This window comes from Lampris incognitus, chromosome 2 (assembly GCF_029633865.1).
Source record: "Lampris incognitus isolate fLamInc1 chromosome 2, fLamInc1.hap2, whole genome shotgun sequence".
Classification (NCBI taxonomy): domain Eukaryota; kingdom Metazoa; phylum Chordata; class Actinopteri; order Lampriformes; family Lampridae; genus Lampris; species Lampris incognitus.
Window position 1 is genome coordinate 33,371,920 of NC_079212.1, and position 20,359 is coordinate 33,392,278.

Below are 20,359 nucleotides of genomic sequence, written 5' to 3' on the forward strand. Positions count from 1 at the left end.
CTGTTCTGTCAGTAGCCAGCCCAAGTAGAGACCGGTGGACAAAGATGGCTGCCTCGGGCTGGCAGAGGCTTTTTAGACCAAGGTTAGAGTGCAGGTGTACGGGACAGCAATTACCACATGTCAGCAATTTAACTGATAGATTGGTAAATTGATCAGTCTGGCCCACCGGCTTTATGGGGTGTGTGTGATGGAAGCTCTGGTCTGCACCGGGCTGGATCTTAAACACAACATCTCACCCCCCGAAACCTTTCACTCAGTGCAGGTTGGCGTCTCGACTGCGTCCTGCACAAGTCAATGCGTCCCGACCCGTCCTCTTACACCTCTAGTCTACTGTTGGATACATGAGACTGCAATACAGCACTCACCCCAACACACAGGCTCGCTATTGAGGCAGAATTTGTGTTTTCATTCATTATTACAACAAAAAAGACACAATATGACAGAGAGGAAAAAAAAAAAGCAAGTGATTGGACCAACAAGAATACAAAACGAGCATCAGAAAGAATACTTTTGTTCCACTACACACATGTTGTGTTGCAGGCGCCTCTTTTCTTAGCTCAGGTAGTGTGTACTCGCTCTGTCGTCATGTAATCCCACTGAACTGAAGCGTTTGCCTATGTGGCAACAAGGGACACCAAAGCAACATCGGCAGGGCACGGCCGGCGCAGACGATGAGTGGAGGATGAGATAGAAGAAAAAAAGAGAGAGAGAAGGAGATTTGAACCGAAGGTGGGTGGGGTGAGATAGGTAACATAAGAGGGAGGGAGGAAAAAAGATGTAAAGTAGAAGTGGAGAAAGTGAGGGAGAGAGCTTAGGGAGAAAGGGAGTGAGGGAAAGAGAGAGAGAGGGAGAGGGAGAGAGAGAGAGAGGTTGTATGCATGAGTGTGAGAGAGAAAAGAAGGTTGATGGTATCAGAATGCAAGTAACTGAGTGTGTGTGTGTGTGTGTGTGTGTGTGTGTGTGTGTGTGTGTGTAGGTTAGCGTTAGCAGTATAGAGTAGCTGCACCACGTCTTATTTCAGCACCCTGCCACCTGCCTGCATGCCCTAACAAAGGAAAAAGAAAGAGAGAGGCAGAGATGTTAGGATGCGGGAGAGTGAAATAATGAGTGCAGGAGGTGAAGGAGAGAAAAGAGCTGATCGTTTCTCCTGGAGGGAGGGAGAAAGAAAGAGAGGAGATGACAGTCGCCCTGGCTTGCGAGCAATAGGAACGGGTGATGGACGGAGGAAAGGTTGGATGAATTCAGGGATGTGTGCATGTATGCATGTATATAGGTAGATGGATGGAGATTAAAGAGAGAGAGGGAAAGGAGAGCAGGGTGGGAGAAGGGGGCTGGTCAGAGGCCCAGTAACCCCTCATTAGTGAGCTCCGATCAGAGAAGAAAGATGACAGAGATGGCAGGTAATTTGTGGCTTTTGCTCCTGTTTGTGTGGCAGGGGAGGAGGGGGGGGTAGGGAGAGGACTTGATGTGGGTGGGGGTAAGGAGTTGATAGGGAGTGGGGTAATGGGGCTTTGGGGAATAAATGAAAGAGAGACGAGAGCGAGCAAAAGAGATTAGAGAGGAGCGGAAGTGTTGAGAGAGAGTGGTGAGGCATGTGGGGGGGGGGGTGAGAGACATGGCTGGGAAACCACAGGGGCATAGAGCAGAGTTCTGAAGAGGGCAGGATGGACATGGGTCTGTGTGGAGGGCGTCTACGGAGGATAAGTCTGGGTCAGAGCAAGATTAGAGAAGTGTGTGTGTGTGTGTGTGTGTGTGTGTGTGTGTGTGTGTGTGTGTGTGTGTGTGTGTGTGTGTGTGTGTGTGTGTGTGTGTGTGTGTGTGTGTGTGTGTGCGTGTGTGTGTGCGTGTGTGAATACTCTGGTTTTTGGTACTGCTCTGTACTGCTGTTTCCTTTTGACTTAAAACCTCAAAACAAAATGGCCCGATATTGACAAATTTGAAAACCTTGAGGGATTTTCCAAACACTTCCCGTCAATCACAGGACAACAAGTAGGAAAAGCTAAAGCATAGCAATTGTTATGTGCAGGCATATGATCACACACACACACACACACACACACACTCATGCACGAGCGCGCACACACACATGCACACACAAATGCATTCGCAAAGAGGCAGCGATAAGTCAAAAGTGGCTGGAGGTTTCTATGAGAGAGAGAGACAGCAAGAAAGACAGAGAGAGAGAAGGGAGCGAGCGAGAGAGAGGGAGCAAGAGAGAGAGAATGAAGGAGCCAGGAAGGCTAGGGCACTCTACTGGTAGCTGGTACCGAGCCATCTGGCCCTGTGTCATGAATGGAAAGCTTGCCAACACCCTGACCCATGGCTAGCACTTCTTCGATGTAGCTTAATTATAGTTGTAGTAAGAGTTAAAATGGGCCCTGAGAGGGAACGTTGGGGAAGTGCGGTTCCATTGAACTTTCAAGTCAGTCTGTCCAAAAACCAGAAATTGTATCCCCTTGTCAATCAGAACACAGATTGATAGCTTTGCCTGCAGCAAAGACGGCTTGGTATTACCTTCAAAATATTGTGCACGACTTGATAGACAATATATATTTCAATATTAATTGCTGTGACAAAAAAAACCGCCTTTATATATATTGCCTCCAAGAGCTCCCTGGATATCATGTTCTCAAGACTACTGGCCTCTACTTCTTATGCGGTATAACAAGCTTTGAGAGAGAGAGAGAAAGAGAGAGCGGGAGAGAGGGAGGTAAAATTAAGGAGCCACTAATATGTAGGTGCACAGCTGGTAGCTGGTAGCCGGCCATTTGGCCCGGTGTGAAGCAGAACCAGCAGTCAGCTGGGACCTAACAGAGCGGCCTCTAGTCTCCTGACTGGAGGAGGTCCAAACATATCTCTGAGGGAGACAACTCACTTCTGCTTCTAGTCTGAGCAGAGCAACCGAGAGGAATAAAGGCCGGTCATCAAACACAGATTCCTCAGTGACCCTATTCAGAATCATCCTGAGAACCCAACAGTCTTCTCTGGCTTAGCCACCGAACTAAACATATTGAGCCAAACATTTTCTGCATACAGCACAGTGACTGTGGGGCGATTTAAATGCAATCACCAAGTATTTTCTTTGTCCAACCAGAAGCTTTTTGACCAGGAAGCACAAGATGACATGTACCGATTTCACTAACCTTAGCAATTTCTGCAAGATGGTGTTTTACTGACAAGGCCTTTGTCATCAAATCAAATAGTTTAGACAAAATATTACTTTTCATGCATTCTTTGGATGTGTGTTGCATTTAGTCTTTACAGGCTCTTTGGTGATTTAGTAGTATAGACTTTTACTCCAGTTACACTACTGAATCACTGCAAACCATACGTCAAATATCTTGTCGATATAAGACACAGTGAAAAAGACTTCTTCTGACTGGACCAAGTTCTTCTACCCATCTCCCACCGAATGTCACATATGTATGACTATAATATATAGTTGCACCTGTGTCCCCAAGTGTGAGAATATGGATATATATGTACATATTTAAATATGTAATGAGTTACAAAAATTTTTGCTTCTTTGATGGACAGGCTGTGGGAACAAATTTCCTTCAAGAAGATTAAGAACCTCACCTTGCTCTCCATTTCCGTGACAGCTAAATTCTCAGAATCCACCTGAGCCCGTCATTGTTCTGGTGGCACTGACCATTTCCGTGAACACGTTTCTGTTTTTCTTTTTGCCGTTTTCCATCGATTTACAGGTTGTCCATTGCAGAGAAAAAGACCTCAGGTGCACCTATTCCCATCTGAGAGTCCATAGAGAGCGAGTCCTTTACAGACCAACAATCACACATACACACACAAACTGACCGAGCGCTCACTATGAGCCCACAAAACACCCGTTCTCCGGGTCATGCATGTCTGTCAGTAACACAAAGTTAAGCTATAAAAAAAAACTCCCTTCAGATTCAGGATAAAGTGACCTTAGCTCAGTCCGGAAAGAGCGGAGCAGAGGGTTGAAAGTCGGTTATGGGATTGAGACACCAGCTAAACACAACAGCATGTGAGGCAGGTAGAAATTCCAGTTGAAATCCTCTTTTTTTTTTCCTTTTCAGAAAGCTGTAAAGAAAATTCTTCTGTAATCCCAGCGGTGGGAGTGGTGCCTGAGGGGCAGAAAGAGAGCAGCAGCAAAGTCCTGCATCGGGGCCAAACGTCCAGAGAGTCTAAAGACAACTCGAGATGCAGCCGGCGTGCAAGTTAACACGAGACGCAGTGAGGGAGCGCTCTCTTCCTCCGGCTCCGGTCAGCGCCGCTGAGCAACGGCCGCACTGCAGGTCCACTTAGGAAAACACAAAACCCCAAACGCACCCGCACACATTAAACACGTCTGATCACACACACACAGACACAGACACACACACACACACACAGACACACAAGAGAGTTCACACAGTCACACCAGGGACTTTTCACAGGAGCCGAGCGGCACAGAAGTGCTCAGAGGGAGAGCGGGCAGGAATAATGGACTTAATTCAAGGGGAGAGAGAGAAAGAGAGGCGGAGGAGGAGAGGGAGGGGTTGCGGAGAGCAGAGAAAGGTGGGAGGTAAGCGGAGGGGAGTGGAAAGGGGCAGGGAAATGCAATGTGCTGCTCTCTTTTTCTCTCTCTCTCTCTCTCTCCCTCTCTCTCTCCCTCTCTCACACACTTTGTCTATGTGTGTGGCTTGTGACCATGCAAGCGCTCCAGCATGTGAGGAATCACTACTTCTGCATTGGTGACTGGATGAAATGAAAGTCCATGGTGATAAAGTCAGCAGGACAGTTTGGAATGAGATCTTTGCTGGCACAAATATAGTCCATCCATACACAAGGTGCAAGAGGGAGCGAGAGAGAGAGAGACACAGAGAGAACGACATAATGATAGAACAACAGAAAGGCAAAGTGAGAGAGAGAGCAGTTTGAAAGCAGCAGGCATAAAATGAAAGAGATAGAAAAAGATGGACGGATATAGTAAATGGACCAAAAGACAACACAGAATGATAGGTAGTCCCATTCTGGTGCAGACAACATGGATTTAGCTCTACAGTAGTGTGGTTGAGGGCAGATAAGCCACCACACTACACATAAGGGGGGGGGGTAATTGTCACTTATTTACACTACGAGGGGTTACATCACTTCCTTTACATGCCTAGGTTTACGTAAAGGTCATCTATCCATGACGGACAGCTTCAGGACAGAAACAAGTGCACAATTAAGTAAATGTGGAAACGGAGTTGTCAGAGTTTGGTAGCCTGGCATAATCCAGATGTATGCATATCCACAAAAATACTTTCTTTCACCTCCTATAGGTTAACAATAATGTTTTATTTTACGTGCAAACCTGTTGGATATTTGCACAGTATATATATAAATGAAACTGATCATTTCCTAATTTTCCTCTCCTCCCGCTGGGTAAACACACAGTTAGGCTACTTCTGGTATGACGGAGAGCGATGTTTTGTGTATCTAATGTGAGCAAACCCACCAAGTCAAACGCCATGTATGTGTACATTTACATGGTGATGAAACGGATTCTGGCGCTGAGGTTTTACTATGTGGATCTGCACAACTGAGCTATGTTAATACACCGCCTGGCTCACATCGCAGCTAGTAGGGACAGTACAGGGCAGAGCAGAACAGTTCCTATGAAAAGACAGAACACAGATGACATGGGTGAAACGTTTCGTTGTTGTAACTCAACAAACATTGTTGGGGGAAACTTTACTGCAATTACAATTGTGTGTGTGTGTGTGTGCGTGCGTGCGTGCGTGCGTGCGTGCGTGCGTGCGTGCGTGCGTGTGTGTGTGTGTGTGCCTGGGTTGCTAGGCACAGCCCCACACCTGCTACTGGAATGAAGACCAAACGACTGAGACAGCTGGGGGAAAGATGGCGACATGTGCACGTGCACGCACGCACACACACACGCATGTGCACAAAAACACATGCACACATGTAAATACACACACACACACACACACACACACACATACAACAGTGAAACCCCTGATGTGTGACCCATGGCCTGACTACAACTCTATGGGAACCGCACCCTGGTGAGAGATTATGGGACTCTGTGTGTGTGTGTGTGTGTGTGTGTGTGTGGGTGGGTGTGTATATCTGCATGCCACACATGTAAAAATGTGTGAGTCGATATGTCCATGTGTTATCTTTTTTTTTTCAAGTATTTGTAGATGCAAAGCATACTTGTTTCCTTGTTTGTGTAAGCGCAAGGCTAATGTGAAAGTATCCTCGTGTGTGTGCATGTGTGTGTGTGTGTGCATGTGTGTGTGTGTGTGTGTGCATGTGTGTGTGTGTTTCACCCCCTTCTGACCTCTCCATCATAAACCAGTCTGATGTCTCTGGCCTCTCTATAGGCTGAGGAGTTGGCGCTGTGATCCTAACAATGGCCTTTGTCTTAGCCTAGCCTCTCCAGCCATGCAGCAGATAGGGGCAAGGCGTCCTGATGCCGTCCGAGAGGATATTTATTTTATTGTCGGTTAATGAAGCAAAATGATACTTGTGGGACCACACTGAATCCACGTGTCCATGTGGGAATCTCTCCGCGGACAGTGGAAAGAGCTAGTCTTACCAAGACGCATCGTCGGGACTCGCTGTGTTTTAAGTCAAAATCCTGCTCCAGCAGAACACAGGGGGGAAATATACACACGTATGAACACTTCACGCTCGATAGAAATCACCTGTGGTATTTAGATTTGGCTCTGGCATAGTGAGTCTGGTAGCTGTCCACCTAATCCCAGCCACACTTAACTTTACAATGGCAGTGCACATTTCAGAATGATGAAACTCTGGAGATTTCACATAAGTAGAGTCCATTACCCCTTCGGTAGCCTTTTCAAAGAGTAATAAAGTGTAAAGAAATAACGTATTTAACGAACTTAATTGGATGGATATGTTTTCCAACCTATTACGTAAAGGTACAAAGTGTGCCATGTGATTCCCCTCATTGGTTTCATAGATTGATTCGGCTTTAAATAAATTTGTTATGCAATACGAGAATATGAATGCAACTCGTTATTACAGAGTTCTTTCAAGAGCCTTTACTTTCCTTTCTACCTCGGTGATTTATTCCTTCGCTTTACTTTTTGACCTGCAGGTTTGGTTTTTGGGTCAAGTGGTTTTGCAGTGGGTTACCGTCATTATTTTGAGTAGGGCCGAGTTTCTTTCCAAAAAACATATTAAAAATAGGATTGTTACAGATTTCCAGAGATAATAGACAAAAACAGATAAAACTGAGGGAACAAAAGCAGTCAATCACAACAACTTCTAGACTAGCCTCCCACAATTCATCAAACTTGGGATATTTTTTTTGAAGAGAACATCTCCAAGCGTGGTATTAAATCTGTTAACTGTAGGCAAGAAACATGCCAAAAACAAGTCATAGGTAATCATTTACTGGGGAAAATACACAAAAAGCTAATTAATTTTTGAAAATCTAATACTATACTTTTCTAGTTTTTAGTTAGATACACATTTCCTTTTTTTTACCACTGTTAATTTCCTGCTAGCATAAAATTTGATAGAACCTAATTTGTGTCATGAGGAGATTAGTCTTCTTTTGTTTTTATGTAATACAGAGCACACAGTTTATATGATGTGGTATGGTATATAATTACGACCGACATGTCACACACACACACACACACACACACACACACACACACACACACGGGACCTGGATTATATCATGTCTGTACCAGTGTTTGAGACTATTATTACATAAACATACCACCACAATGCTTAATACTCTTTCCAGAGGATATAAAAACCTTAAGCAAAGGCAAATATTATAATCTACAAACCAGCTACAATAACACTGATTTAAGCATAGCTTTAAAATGGAAGCTGTCAAGTCCTTTTATATCACCCATACTTGATACTCACAATAGCTGTATCTGGTTTCTTAAGCTGTGGGTCAGGTGCCAAAATGGGTCGTTGGCCATTACAGGCAGGCCCCCGTAGGACAAGACTGGCAAAAGGTTCTGAAGAACCTGGGATCCAATATCAGAAAATAAATGACGTATTTGGACCCCAGGTTGAAAAAAAATAACCCATTTACTTGCTAAAAAACGTTTGACTTATTTGCAGCTTTAGGCTGATAGAGATTTCAGGTGATGACGACATGACTAAAGTGGGTCAGCTACAAAGGAAAATAACACAAGAATAAGAAAATACGAAAGCAAATAAAAGAAATTATTATATAAAAAAATCTACCAACATAAACAAGATAAAACATTTGGAAATAGAAAGAGATTGGTATATTGGTCATTGTGGAAGTCAGTACAAATGACTTCTAAGGTATGGAAAGTATTTAGGCTAAGCCAACTACAACAGTAAAAGGAGCAGAGCAATAAGCTTACACCTGCTAACATCATAAGAGTCCCTTTCAAAACATTTGCTCAATGGACAGAAATAGAAAAGCCAGGCCTTGATGCCGAGCCTATAAAATCAGCAGCATGAAATGGCGATGGGGCAATAGGTAACATGTGTGAATAATCACACCATGGAAGCAACAATAGAAATCACTTGAATATCAACTCTCCTTGTGTGTGTGTGTGTGTGTGTGCGTGCATGTGCGTGTGTGTACATGCATTTTCAGCAATTTGAGCTACAGCAACTCATCACAGTCCAGCCACTGAGGATGCACAAGCCAGTGCATTCTTAGTGCCGGTCCCAAGCCCGGATAAATGGGGAGGGTTGCGTCATGAAGGGGCATCTGGCATAAAACCTTTGCCAAATCAGATATACAGATCATAAATCAGATTTCCATACCGGATCGGTCGAGGCCCGGGTTACCAACGACTGCCACCGGTACTGTTGGCCAGCAGGGTCCCGGTGGAAACTATGCTACTGTTGGGTGAAGCAGAAGGAGAGGGGGAAGGCATGTGCAGAGGCAGCGGGAGAGGAGGATGGGTAAGAGTGTGGAGGTGAGAGTCAGAACTTTGAATGTTGGCACTATGACTGGTAAAGGGGGAGAGCTGGCTGATATGATGGAGAGAAGGAAGGGAGATATACTGTGTGTGCAAGAGACCAGGTGGAAGGGGAGTACGGCCAGGAGCATCGGAGGTGGGTTCAAACTGTTCTACCATGGTGGGAATGGGAGGAGAAATGGAGTAGGGGTGATTCTGAGGGAAGATAATGTCAAGAGTGTGTTACAATGTTACGATGTTATCATTTAGCAGATGCTTTTATCCAAAGCGATGTACATCTGAGAGATAATACAACACAAGCAAGGATCTCCAGTTAAGAGTTGATCTGTGAATGGCTTGAAGTTCAAAAGGTATACAAGGTGTATGTCTCAATGTAATGGTCAGTTTGTTTCCACCATGCCTAACACCAAACCTCAGACCTGAAAGGCAATATCTGCTCTGGACATTTTCAAAATTGGTGTACTCATTTCGAATTAACAGGAGGTTCTTTTCCTTCATGCTATGCACAACCACACATAGAATCCAACTCTTTTTCTAACCAAGTTGTCGGGATGAACATCACCAACTGCCCTTTCCCAAAGTACCACCAAAAAAAAAGCAGATATACCTAAACAACAGTAAAAACATTTAGCAAAAATCAAATAGATTAAGTACAAAACAGGACCACTGTTTATCCCGGAAAAGTCTTGTTCTTTAAAAAGAAAAAGGAGAAGAAGAAAAAAACAATACAGTAAGAAGACAACGAACCTAAAACACAGATGTCCCTCTGTGTTAGTTATCCCAAGACTGGAGCTGCAAGATCACCCTGTACAGTGTGCTGGAGGTGAAGAGTGTCAGACAGAGTGATGAGTATGAAGCTGGAGATCAAAGGTGTGATGATGAATGTTATCAGCACATATGCCCCACAATCTGGGTGTGAGATGGAAGAGAAAGAAGAATTCTGGAGTGAGTTGGATGAAGTGGTGGAGAGGGTACCCAAGGAGGAGAGAGTGGTGATTGGAGCAGACTTCACTGCACATGTCGGTGAAGGGAACAGAGGTGATGAGGAGGTGATGGGTAGGTATGCTGTCAAGGAGAGGAATGTGGAAGGACAGATGGTGATGGATTTTGCAAAAAGGATGGAAATAGGTGTGGTGAATACATATTTCAAGAAGAGAGAGGAACAGAGTGGAGGAAGGTGCTCACAGGTGGACTTTATCTTATGCAGGAGGCATGATCTGAAAGGGAATGGAGACTGCGAGGTGATGACAGGGGAGACTGTAACTAGGCAGCATCGGATGGTGGTCTACAGGACAACTTTGACCAAGACAAACAATAAAATGCACAAGTGAATAAATCATAATGACTAGACTGGCGCTTACATGTGTTTGTATGCGTGTTAGTATTATACACCCATCAGCTAAAACATTAAAACCACCTGTCTAATATTGTGCTGGTCCCCCTCGTGCCACCAAAACAGCTCTGACTTGTCGAGGCATGGACTCCACAGCCTCTGAAGGTGTCCTCTGGTGTCTGGCACCAAGACGTTAGCAGCAGATCCTTTAAGTCCCGTAAGTTTCAAGGTGGGGCCTCCATGGACATCCCACATCCCACAGATGCTCGATCAGGTTGAGATCTGGGGAATTTGAAGGCCAAGGCAATACCTTGAACTCTTTGTCATGTTCCTCAAACCATTCCTGAACATTTTTTGCAGGGTGGCAGGGTGCATTATCCTGCTGAAAGAGGCCTCTGCCATCAGGGAATACTGTTGCCATGAAGGGGTGTGCCTGGTCTGCAACGATGTTTAGGTGGGTGGCAAGTGTCAAAGTAACATCCACATGAATGCCAGGACCCAAGGTTTCCCAGCAGAACATTATCCAGAGCATCACACTGCCTCCGCCAGCTTGCCTTCTTCCCATAGTGCATCCTGGTACCATCTCTTCCCCAAGTAAACGACGCACACACACCCGGCCTTCCACATGATGTAAAAGCAAACGTGATTCATCAGACCAGGCCACCTTCTTTAATTGCTCCATGGGCCAGTTCTGATGCTCACATCCCCATTGTAGGTGCTTTCGGTGGTGAACAGGGGTCATCATGGGCACTCTGACCGGCATACACTGCAAGCTGTGATGCACTGTTTTCTGACACCTGTCTGTCATGGCCAGCATTAACTTGTTCAGCAGTTTGAGCTACAGTAGCTCTTCTGTGGGCTGTAACGAGATAATCAATGTTATTCACATCACCTGTCAGTGGTTTTAATGTTTTGGCTGATCGGTGTATACACACACATTGTTTGTGTGTACATCCACACATACATGTATGTATCTCCCTCACTCTTCAGAGATACCAGCTGCTCTTCACCGGGTGTGAAGAGAGACAACTATCAATTACACCCCCATTCACAGTGTCTCGTTGTATTAAGTGGCACAGTGCTTAGCCTCGACTATTACCAGCACAGCATGAAGAAATAAGTAAACGTGTTTGTGCGAGTCTTTCTGTTAATGTGAACATGCATGTGCGTGACTGTATGTCAAGACCCGATATATATATATACATATATATATATATATATATATATATATATATATATATATATATATATATATATATATATATATATATATATATATATATATATATATATATAAAAAGTACTTAGCGGATCATTACTGCCACAGTGACCGTTTCTCCACCCCATAACCCTGTGCTAATCGCGTCAAACACAGACAACCCCTTACGTATGCACACACACACACACACACACACACACACACACACACACACACACACACACACACACACGCAAAGACATATCTAGCAAAAGCTATATTGATTGGATAACACAGCAAAGTGCGGGTCATTACAAAGAGAGGCTGGAGGGGCCCACTGTAAATTACATATGTGACGTTAATGAGAGTGTGTGACTGTGTGACTGTGTGTGTGTGTGTGTGTGTGTGTGTGTGTGTGTGTAGTCTGTTACGAAGCTAGCACTGCAATTCAACTGAAATAGGCAAGCTCAGTGAATCAAGCTGATGAGGTCACAATCTGGCTGGGCACAGGAAGGGAGAGATGAAGGGCACAACTGGCAACGCTGTTATGCTGCAGAATACCACATGATGTGTGGGCTGTGTGTGTGTGTGTGTGTGTGTGAAAGGGAGCTAAATAGGGAATAAACAACAACAAACAGAAAAGAACAGAGATAGAAAATTGAATAAAGTCTGCAGTCTTCATTTTCCATCTTAGTGCTCATCGGGGTCGGCTAGCATATTCATCACCCCAGGTGGCCTGATGAATCACACATGCATGGTTTGATCCACATACCCCTGACACCATGGGGGCTATAGGGGCAAAACTGCAGAGCAAAACAAGGACAGAGTGATCGGACAAATAGCAGAGAAGACAGAAAGAGAAGGAGGTGGCCTAAGATAAAAACTAAAAAGAAGGGAGTCAGAGACTCGGGGAAAAAAGGTACATAGACAGGCCGAAAGAGAGAGATGTACAGAACAACAGGGAGGAAGGGATGGAGAAAGAGAAAAACAGAGAAAGAAAGAGAGAGAGAAGAGAGAGAGAAAGAGAGAGAGAAAGGAAAACAGAGCGAGGTCCTGCTTAGGAACCCTTGGGGCAAAGAAACCTGTAATCCCCCCTTCTGACTTTGATGTAATCACACCTCCTCAGAAGGATGTGTGTGTGTGTGTGTGTGTGTGTGTGTGTGTGTGTGTGTGTGTGTGTGTGTGTGTGTGTGTGTGTGTGTGTGTGTGTGGACTGGGGGTGGACATGGTGCCAGGAGGCTGGGAGGGCGACTAATTTGGCTGCAGTGAGCCTTCACACACACACACACACACACACATACACACACACACACACACACACACACACACACACACACACACACACACACACACACACACACACACACACACAGCTGGGTCTGAGGGTCACTGAGTGTGTAAGACCACCTTGAAACATGCTTAGTGACACACACACACACACATACAGTCATTCACACACTTCAAGACTAGTTCCAAAGGTCACTGAGTGTATTAAAACACCATGTAGCATGACCATAACATCGTTGAATACACTTATATTCACTCATACTCACACACTAGTAGAATCCGCTTTTTTGCTAACATACTAACTGGGTGATCACTGGGCAGTGACAGCTTGTACCAGCAAGACTTGGTACAAAAGATGTGTTGCTTTATCACATTCAGTTTATGTACATGTGGGGAGAAATATGGAGGCTTCACGGTGGCTTAGTGGGTCGCACCATCATCTCACTATGAGAGGGTCCTGGTCTGATTCCAGCCCATCTGTGTGGAGCCTGCATGTTACCAAATAGGAGCTGGAGTCCTAAATTGCCCACAGGCAATTTATGTGGTAATGGTATGTGATTGATTGTATGTGTGGGCCCTGTAATTGACTGGAAACTTGTTCAGGGTGTCTCCCTGCCTGCCACCCACCCCAATGCATGCTGGGATAAATTATAGCTCCCTGCAACTATGAATAGGAGAAACTTGTAGAGTATCATCAAGTTGCTCATTAAAAAAAAAAGGAATTGACATAATCAAGGGCCTCCGTGGTGGTCTATTGCGTTGCCTACCAACACGGGGATCGCCGGTTCGAATCCCCATGTTACCTCCAGCTTGGTCGGGCATCCCTACAGACACAACTGGCGGTGTCTGCAGGTGGGAAGCCGGATGTGGGTATGTGTCCTGGTCGCTGCATTAGCACCTCCTCTGATCGGTTGGGCTGCCTATTTGGGGGGGAGGGGGAACTGGGGGGAATAGCGTGATCCTCCCACACGCTACGTCCCCCTGGCGAAACTCCTCACTGTCAGGTGAAAAGAAGCGGCTGGCGATTCCACATGTATCAGAGGAGACATGTGGTAGTCTGTCGCCCTCCCCAGGTCGGTGGGGGGGGGGGAGCAGTGACCGGGACAGCTCGGAAGAGTGGGGTAATTGGCCGGATACAATTGGGGAGAAAAAAAATAGAATTGACATTTGCAACAAATTTCCCCCGCAGTTCATGGTGGGTCCCCTCCCATACTTACACATAAACCCATCATTGACAAATTAAAATGAAATAATCCCTTCGTTTATTTTTGACTAGCAAGATGCGGACTCACAAAGTGTACCTAGATGCCAGGCTGTTTGGTTTTCGACCGCACAACTTCAGGATGGGCACAAATCCTTCTTTGCACCTTTACCAGTCTGATTCAGGTCGGCATCTACTTTTGTGGTCTACAAGAGAAATACACTTTTATTGTAGATCACAGAGTAGCCAGATGAAAGCGAAAACCAGGGAAACCACCTACTAAAAGGTGAAAGCTTTAAACTTTCCCCTCACGCTCACATATACAGATTTCAGAGGCCCACACATGCAGTTAACCCTGCACATCTGCGAATTGATCCATTAACCTTTAGCTGCAAAGGGAAAGTGGATTGGGTGCACATGCTCTTTGTTAGAGAGCAACGCTCTTGATTGATAGTACACATTACAGTTACACATATGTCGTCTCCGGGCTCCTCAACAGAGCCACAGTCCTCACAGCGTTGTATATCCAGGTTACCTGGCCAGGTTGTTCACATCAGTGTGCTCAGTCTGTTTTTATTTTTCTCCTCTCCCCTCCACTTTAACTTCCAAACTTTTTTCTTTTTTTAAATTTAACTTCCAAGGTAAGATTCATGCAGTCAAGAGAAACACTGGTGGGATCAGCTAGATGCAGTGTGTTTGAAATCAATAAGACATACTTTATAAAGGGTTTATAAGTGGTTACCAATTACTTTGTTAATGGTTAATAACTCATGTATTAATGCATTATAAATTTGCGATAAATAAATACTTTTTTTTAGGTTGCCAGGTTGGGAACCCACATTTGATCAATATGAAAGAGTTCCCTTTAGGCTTGGGTGACATAAGGACAGTGACATGCGGTGAGGTCAGTGGCTAGGTAGGCAGTGGGCGTTCACAAATCCAAATTACATCCTTTTGTGCTCTCTAATGTTTTATAACAATCTGATCCTTCGTCATTCTTCCAACTGCCACAGAATTCTAGAATACTGCCCCCCCCCCCCGGCTGAACTACATTCCAAATGAAAATATTGTCAAAGTATATATAAATCACTTTTTTTCTGGTGTTATATGGTTTTTGATAGCTGTGAAATGACTAAGTAACACCATTGCCTCACATCATTACATTACACAGCATTACATCACTAAGTCCCAAAAATGCCTCTTAAACTCCATTTTGGCATACATACCGCAATACAACAGATAGCTGCGCTTTCTTGGTTGTGTCAGTGGTCTCATTGACTTTTATGGACATGAGAGGCTGCATTTACCTCATCTTGAATGTTCTGTTGAAGAGTGTCACTACCAAGATAAGGTCATTTTGAATACGGTTCGATGTTCCGGAAAACACTGAGGAAACTTCAAGACGCGTCACCAACCGTTGCTCTTTCTCCGCAATGAGGTTTAAGAGTTCCACATAGTTTCCCCGGTTTGATGAGCCGGTGCTTTCCTTGTTTCCCCTGAACACTAATTCCTGTTTCTCTAAATAGCAAGTATCAAGTCCTTCAGAATCTCATGATCTTCCCTCACCTTTGTGTTGTGCATGGAGACTTGCTGTTTGTTAGCCTCGTTCAAAGCTAGGTTGATTGGAGTGCAGTTTCCAAAGGTTTTCAATGCTATTTGATGTTGAATGTGTGAACTGGACTGCTCATGCTTGACTAACGCTGCAGGCAGGTTGTTCAGGTCACAGTAACCGGCACCTACCCATACATTGTCCTGCTCTCTGGAAAACAGCAAACAAGGGAAGCAGTACAGTCTGCTGGTGTAGCATTGGTGTCGCATAGCCACTCTTTCCTTATGTACCACTCCAGCTGAGATGATCGGATGATTGTCTGCCCTTTATGCTGGTGGAGGTCAGAGAGCTGGTGTAGGCCTGCCTTACTTGATGACAAGTAATTTTTGTTGGTAATCCAGTGTATTAAAACTCTGAAGATGTACGATGGTTGGCATTACTGATTCGCTCTGAAGTGTAGCTCAGCTGCTCAAATTCAAACAAGCTAGCTTCTTTATTGATAGCACAAATATCTATGACATTGTAGAAATTTAGCACCTTGATGGCTCTGATTGGCTCGCACTCCCACCATAAGCAGTGCCTTTCCTCATCTGTTGATTTTGCCTTAAGACACAATACACATGTGCAACCTCTGAAATTCACAACGTTAAAGGCAATCCTGAAAAAAGCTGAGCCTACGCTTCCCATTGAAAAAGTAGGTGTGCTTGTGCGCTATATGGCATTTTTGTTCTTCACTCTTAAGGACTTAAAAAAGGACACGGACATAAAAATATCATTAAAAATACATTATAACACACCATACTTATCACTACAGTGAGATTTTGATATGTTGTTATGGATTTGTCGTATGGTTATTTTGATTAAATTATCTCAGGGTGGAGTGTTGAGCCCTTTCCTGTTTGTGATACTGATGGACAGCCTCACAGAATATCTTAAGAAAGAGCCACCATGAACCATGATGTTTGCTGATGACATTGTGCTAGCAAACGAGGACAAGGAAAAGTTGGAGAGCGATTTTGAAGATTGGAGAGAAGCGCTAGAGATTAGAGAACAAAGACTGAGTACCTGTGTATAAATAAGCAAGTAGAAAGTCCAGGATTGACCTTAGGAGAAGACGACGTCCCAGAAGTTAATGAATTCAAGTACTTAGGATCAACAATACAGACAGAAGGCGGTGGTAAGAAGGAAGTCAAGAAAGGGACACAATCTGGGTGTAATTCATGGAGAAAGGTAGCTGGAGTACTTTTTGACAAAAGAATGCCACTGGAAACAAAGGGCAAAATATACAAATCAATGGTTAGGCCTGCCATGCTCTATGGTATGGAAGCAGTGACAACAACAGAGAGGCTAGAATTGGCATTACAGGTAGCAGAGATGATCATGCCTGCATTGGTCCTTGGGAGTGACTAGAAGAGACTGGAAAAGAAATGAAGAAGTGAGAGCTATGTTCAAGATCAGAGGAATGGATGAGAAGTTGAGAGAGACGAGATTGAGATGGTTTGGACATGTACAGAGAGGAGGCATTGACTATATAGGAAAGAAGGTATTGGATCTGGAAATACCTTGCAAAGGTAAAAAGAGGGAGGCCAAGGAAAAGATGGAGAGACCAGACAGTGGAGAACATGAGGAGGGTTGGACTGTGGGAGAGGGATGCATCAGACAGAAAGCTATGGAGGGCAAAAATCTGCTGTGGCAACCCCTGAGAAACAGGGAACAAGCTGAAAGAAGAGGAAGAGGCACTGCCTACCCTGCCTTCTGCTGTGGCAACCCCTGAGAAACAGGGAACAAGCTGAAAGAAGAGGAAGAGGCACTGCGTACCCTGCCTACCCTGCCTACCCTGACTGCATGTCATTGTATAAGGACAACAACATTCAGTAGAATATTGGGAAACCATGATCACAGCTGCCAGCCTGCCCTGAGAGTTAGATGATAAACAGGTCAGCTAGGCCATTTTTACCTGCCAAATGTATCATAAGGTTTAGAGAAGCCAATGGTGAATCAAGTTTTCATGCATTTTTTTCCATAAAGGAAAATGATGGCACATCCTGATATTGAAAATATAAATCTGTACCCATTTGGCTTTTTTTTTTTTTGCTTCCAACCTAATGAGAAAGGAGAGCCAGTAGACACATGTACATTTTGTGACAATAAAGTCAGAATGGAACACAAGCAACAAACCCAAGCCTTCCATCTACTGAAGCACCATTATCTTCAACTCGACACATACATGCTACAGGAAAATAAAGGAGAAATCACTCTGTAATTGCAAAATGTGCCCGAGAGTAAATCTGCATGTGGGCCACTAGTCTTGGATTGGAGCGTGTTTGACTGGAACGTTGTGACTAATGCTGCTTCTTGTTTGAAATCAGGGAAAGTGGACACGCTTGTTTTTCTGGCCAAAACCCATACGGAACACACATAGTTGAGTTTTGTGATGATTTAAGCTGCCTTGCATTCTTCAAAACAGTTTTCAGTCATGTTATTTGTACGCTCCTCGCTCAAAATGTCAGTGACCTCGCAATGTCCTCAGCAGTCACGTGGTTTCTGGGAGAATGTCATTAAGGCTGCTCCCACACTGATAAAATGTGGGCTCTCAACCTGGCAACTCACAGTCTTCATATTAATGCATTAATAGGGATGCACAATATTGGACTTTTGCCGATATCCCATATATTCCAACTCATTTTGGCTGATTGCTGATGCCGATATCGATATATGCACATCTTTTTTTCCACCTAATTACAGAGAACATCAAGTCTCTCTTCTGGTGGACTGAACTGAAGCTGCTACGCTGACCATGGAAGCTGTGCACCCACGCTGCTGATCTCCATGGCTGGTCTATTTTCTTTTTCTCTATGCACAGCTATGCGACGCAGCAATGCAACCTTATGGGTTTGTTTCATTGCACATTAAAATAAATCAATCAAATCAATGTGTATCCATGATCCTGCAGTTAAACCATTCTAGTTAATTAATTCAGTACCATTTAAAGCATTTGCCACTTAACATACCAGTTTTCCAAAGTAGCCTACTTGAAATCTCCTCAGAAATCTTCTCATAAAACATGGCTGGCACATGCAACACAGATGCAGTTGGTTTAGCAGGTAAAAAAAACAACTCTCCGCCCCACCATAGGCGCCGATCCTGTATGTGCGCCGGTTTTCGAGCACCCACCGAAAAGGTTGAGTACCCACGGGGAAGGCTGCTCAAAAAATAAATGAATAAATAAACAAGCCCATGTGCTGGTATGGTGTCGCCTGTTCTCATTTGTAGCAGAGCAGTTTTGCATGTCGTTGCAGTTTGTGTCTACGTCCGACAGACGACAGCAGCCTAGTAAGCCTATGTAACGGTAAATACTAAAGCAACCGCAATAAAAATGATTTTGCGACACGCATCACCTTGGGTGTTCACTTAACTTGGGCACTGACGAGCAAAAACATAAATGGGCGTCTATGCCGCCCGCCCCCATGACGCACCGCATCCGCGCCTGGTCAACAGCTCGCGGTGCGTGCGTTTGGTTAGTGTCGTCTTATCGGCCTGTCATATCGGTATTTCGGGCCGGTACCGATATTTCATTTTAAAGCTCTTATCTGCTGATACCGATGACTTGCCGATATCATCGTGCATCCCTAATTATAACCGCTTATTACTGATTAATGCACATTACTAAATTAGTTATTAACCATCAGCAACGTAATTACCACTTATAAACCCTTTATTAAGCAGGCCTTAATGTAAAATGGCATGGGGGGGGAAAAATCCAACAACTCAGAAAAATTAAGGATTTCTACCTGAGACATTACAGAGGGGAAAAGAAACAAACTTCATGCTGTTGTGGAAGGGTTTGAATTTTGGAATACAGAGAAATTCGTAGTGAAAGATAGATGGACATATATGGCAAACACATGATATATAGTGTCATTCCAATGATGGCTCACACACACACACACACACACACACACACACACACACACACACACACACACACACACACACACACACACAAAGAGTGCAGTGAAGTGCTGTCTTATTAAGGCCAGAGAAGCAATTCCAGAAAGCAGACCCAGCGAAACGATGCCTGATCCTGATGGGCACTGATCCAGACAGACAGGCTGCTCTCAGCACCACCATAGATTAATCTCACACACACACACACACACACACACACACACACACACACACACACACACACACACACACACACACACGCATGCATTATTTCCCAAGGGGTTGCTGAGACACCAGATCCTTATTTGTGCGTTTGTGTGTGTGTGTGAGGGTGTGTGTGTGTGTGTGTGTGCGTGCGTACGTGTGCACGTGCATATACATCCCCAAGAGAAATCTAGACAAGCTCAGCAATGAGCGGATTTCAGGACAGCAGCAGTGGTCCTGACACACACAGGTGATTGCACGTGTCGCCATGTCTAACACATACTCACGTACAAACCACACACACACATCTTCACAGTGACGGTAACCCCAGTTTAACACTGCATAATGCAGTCTTAGTGCACTGTAGGAGGCCTGTGGTCGGATTTATGGTACACTTTACAGTGGAAGCATAAAAAAGCATTTTTAATTTAGAAAAAGTCAGCCTAAAAACCTACTGTGCAACTACATTTTAGCTGGACTCAGCTTATTGCTGTATATGTATAATAAGATGGGCATTAATGGGAAGCGTGCAAGTCCCCCTCTCTGCATTTATTATGCCTTCTCCTGGATCACCACCCTGCCATGGCGGAGAAGCTTGCGCATATCAGTGATCCCAAGAGCTATGCCGCCTGCAGCTTGGCTCCTGGTAGGGTCACCCAAGGTGGACAGGTCATGGGGGAGGTTCCAGATGAAGCACAATCCAACAAAG

At 44.6% G+C, this 20,359-nt stretch overlaps 1 protein-coding gene across 3 annotated transcripts in view; it reads right to left on the reverse strand.

The window, feature by feature from the left end:
• sema3b (sema domain, immunoglobulin domain (Ig), short basic domain, secreted, (semaphorin) 3B) overlaps positions 1–20,359 on the reverse strand; it is a 122,774-nt gene that overhangs the window by 44,274 nt on the left and 58,141 nt on the right. Inside the window, exon 1 of one of the 3 annotated variants that reach the window (XM_056302133.1) lies at positions 3,580–4,440. The exons of the other annotated variants lie outside the window; for them this stretch is intronic. The gene's annotated coding sequence lies outside the window, so the exon portion shown is untranslated. Of the gene's footprint in view, positions 1–3,579; positions 4,441–20,359 lie in introns of those variants that run through there. 3 annotated transcript variants of the gene reach the window in all.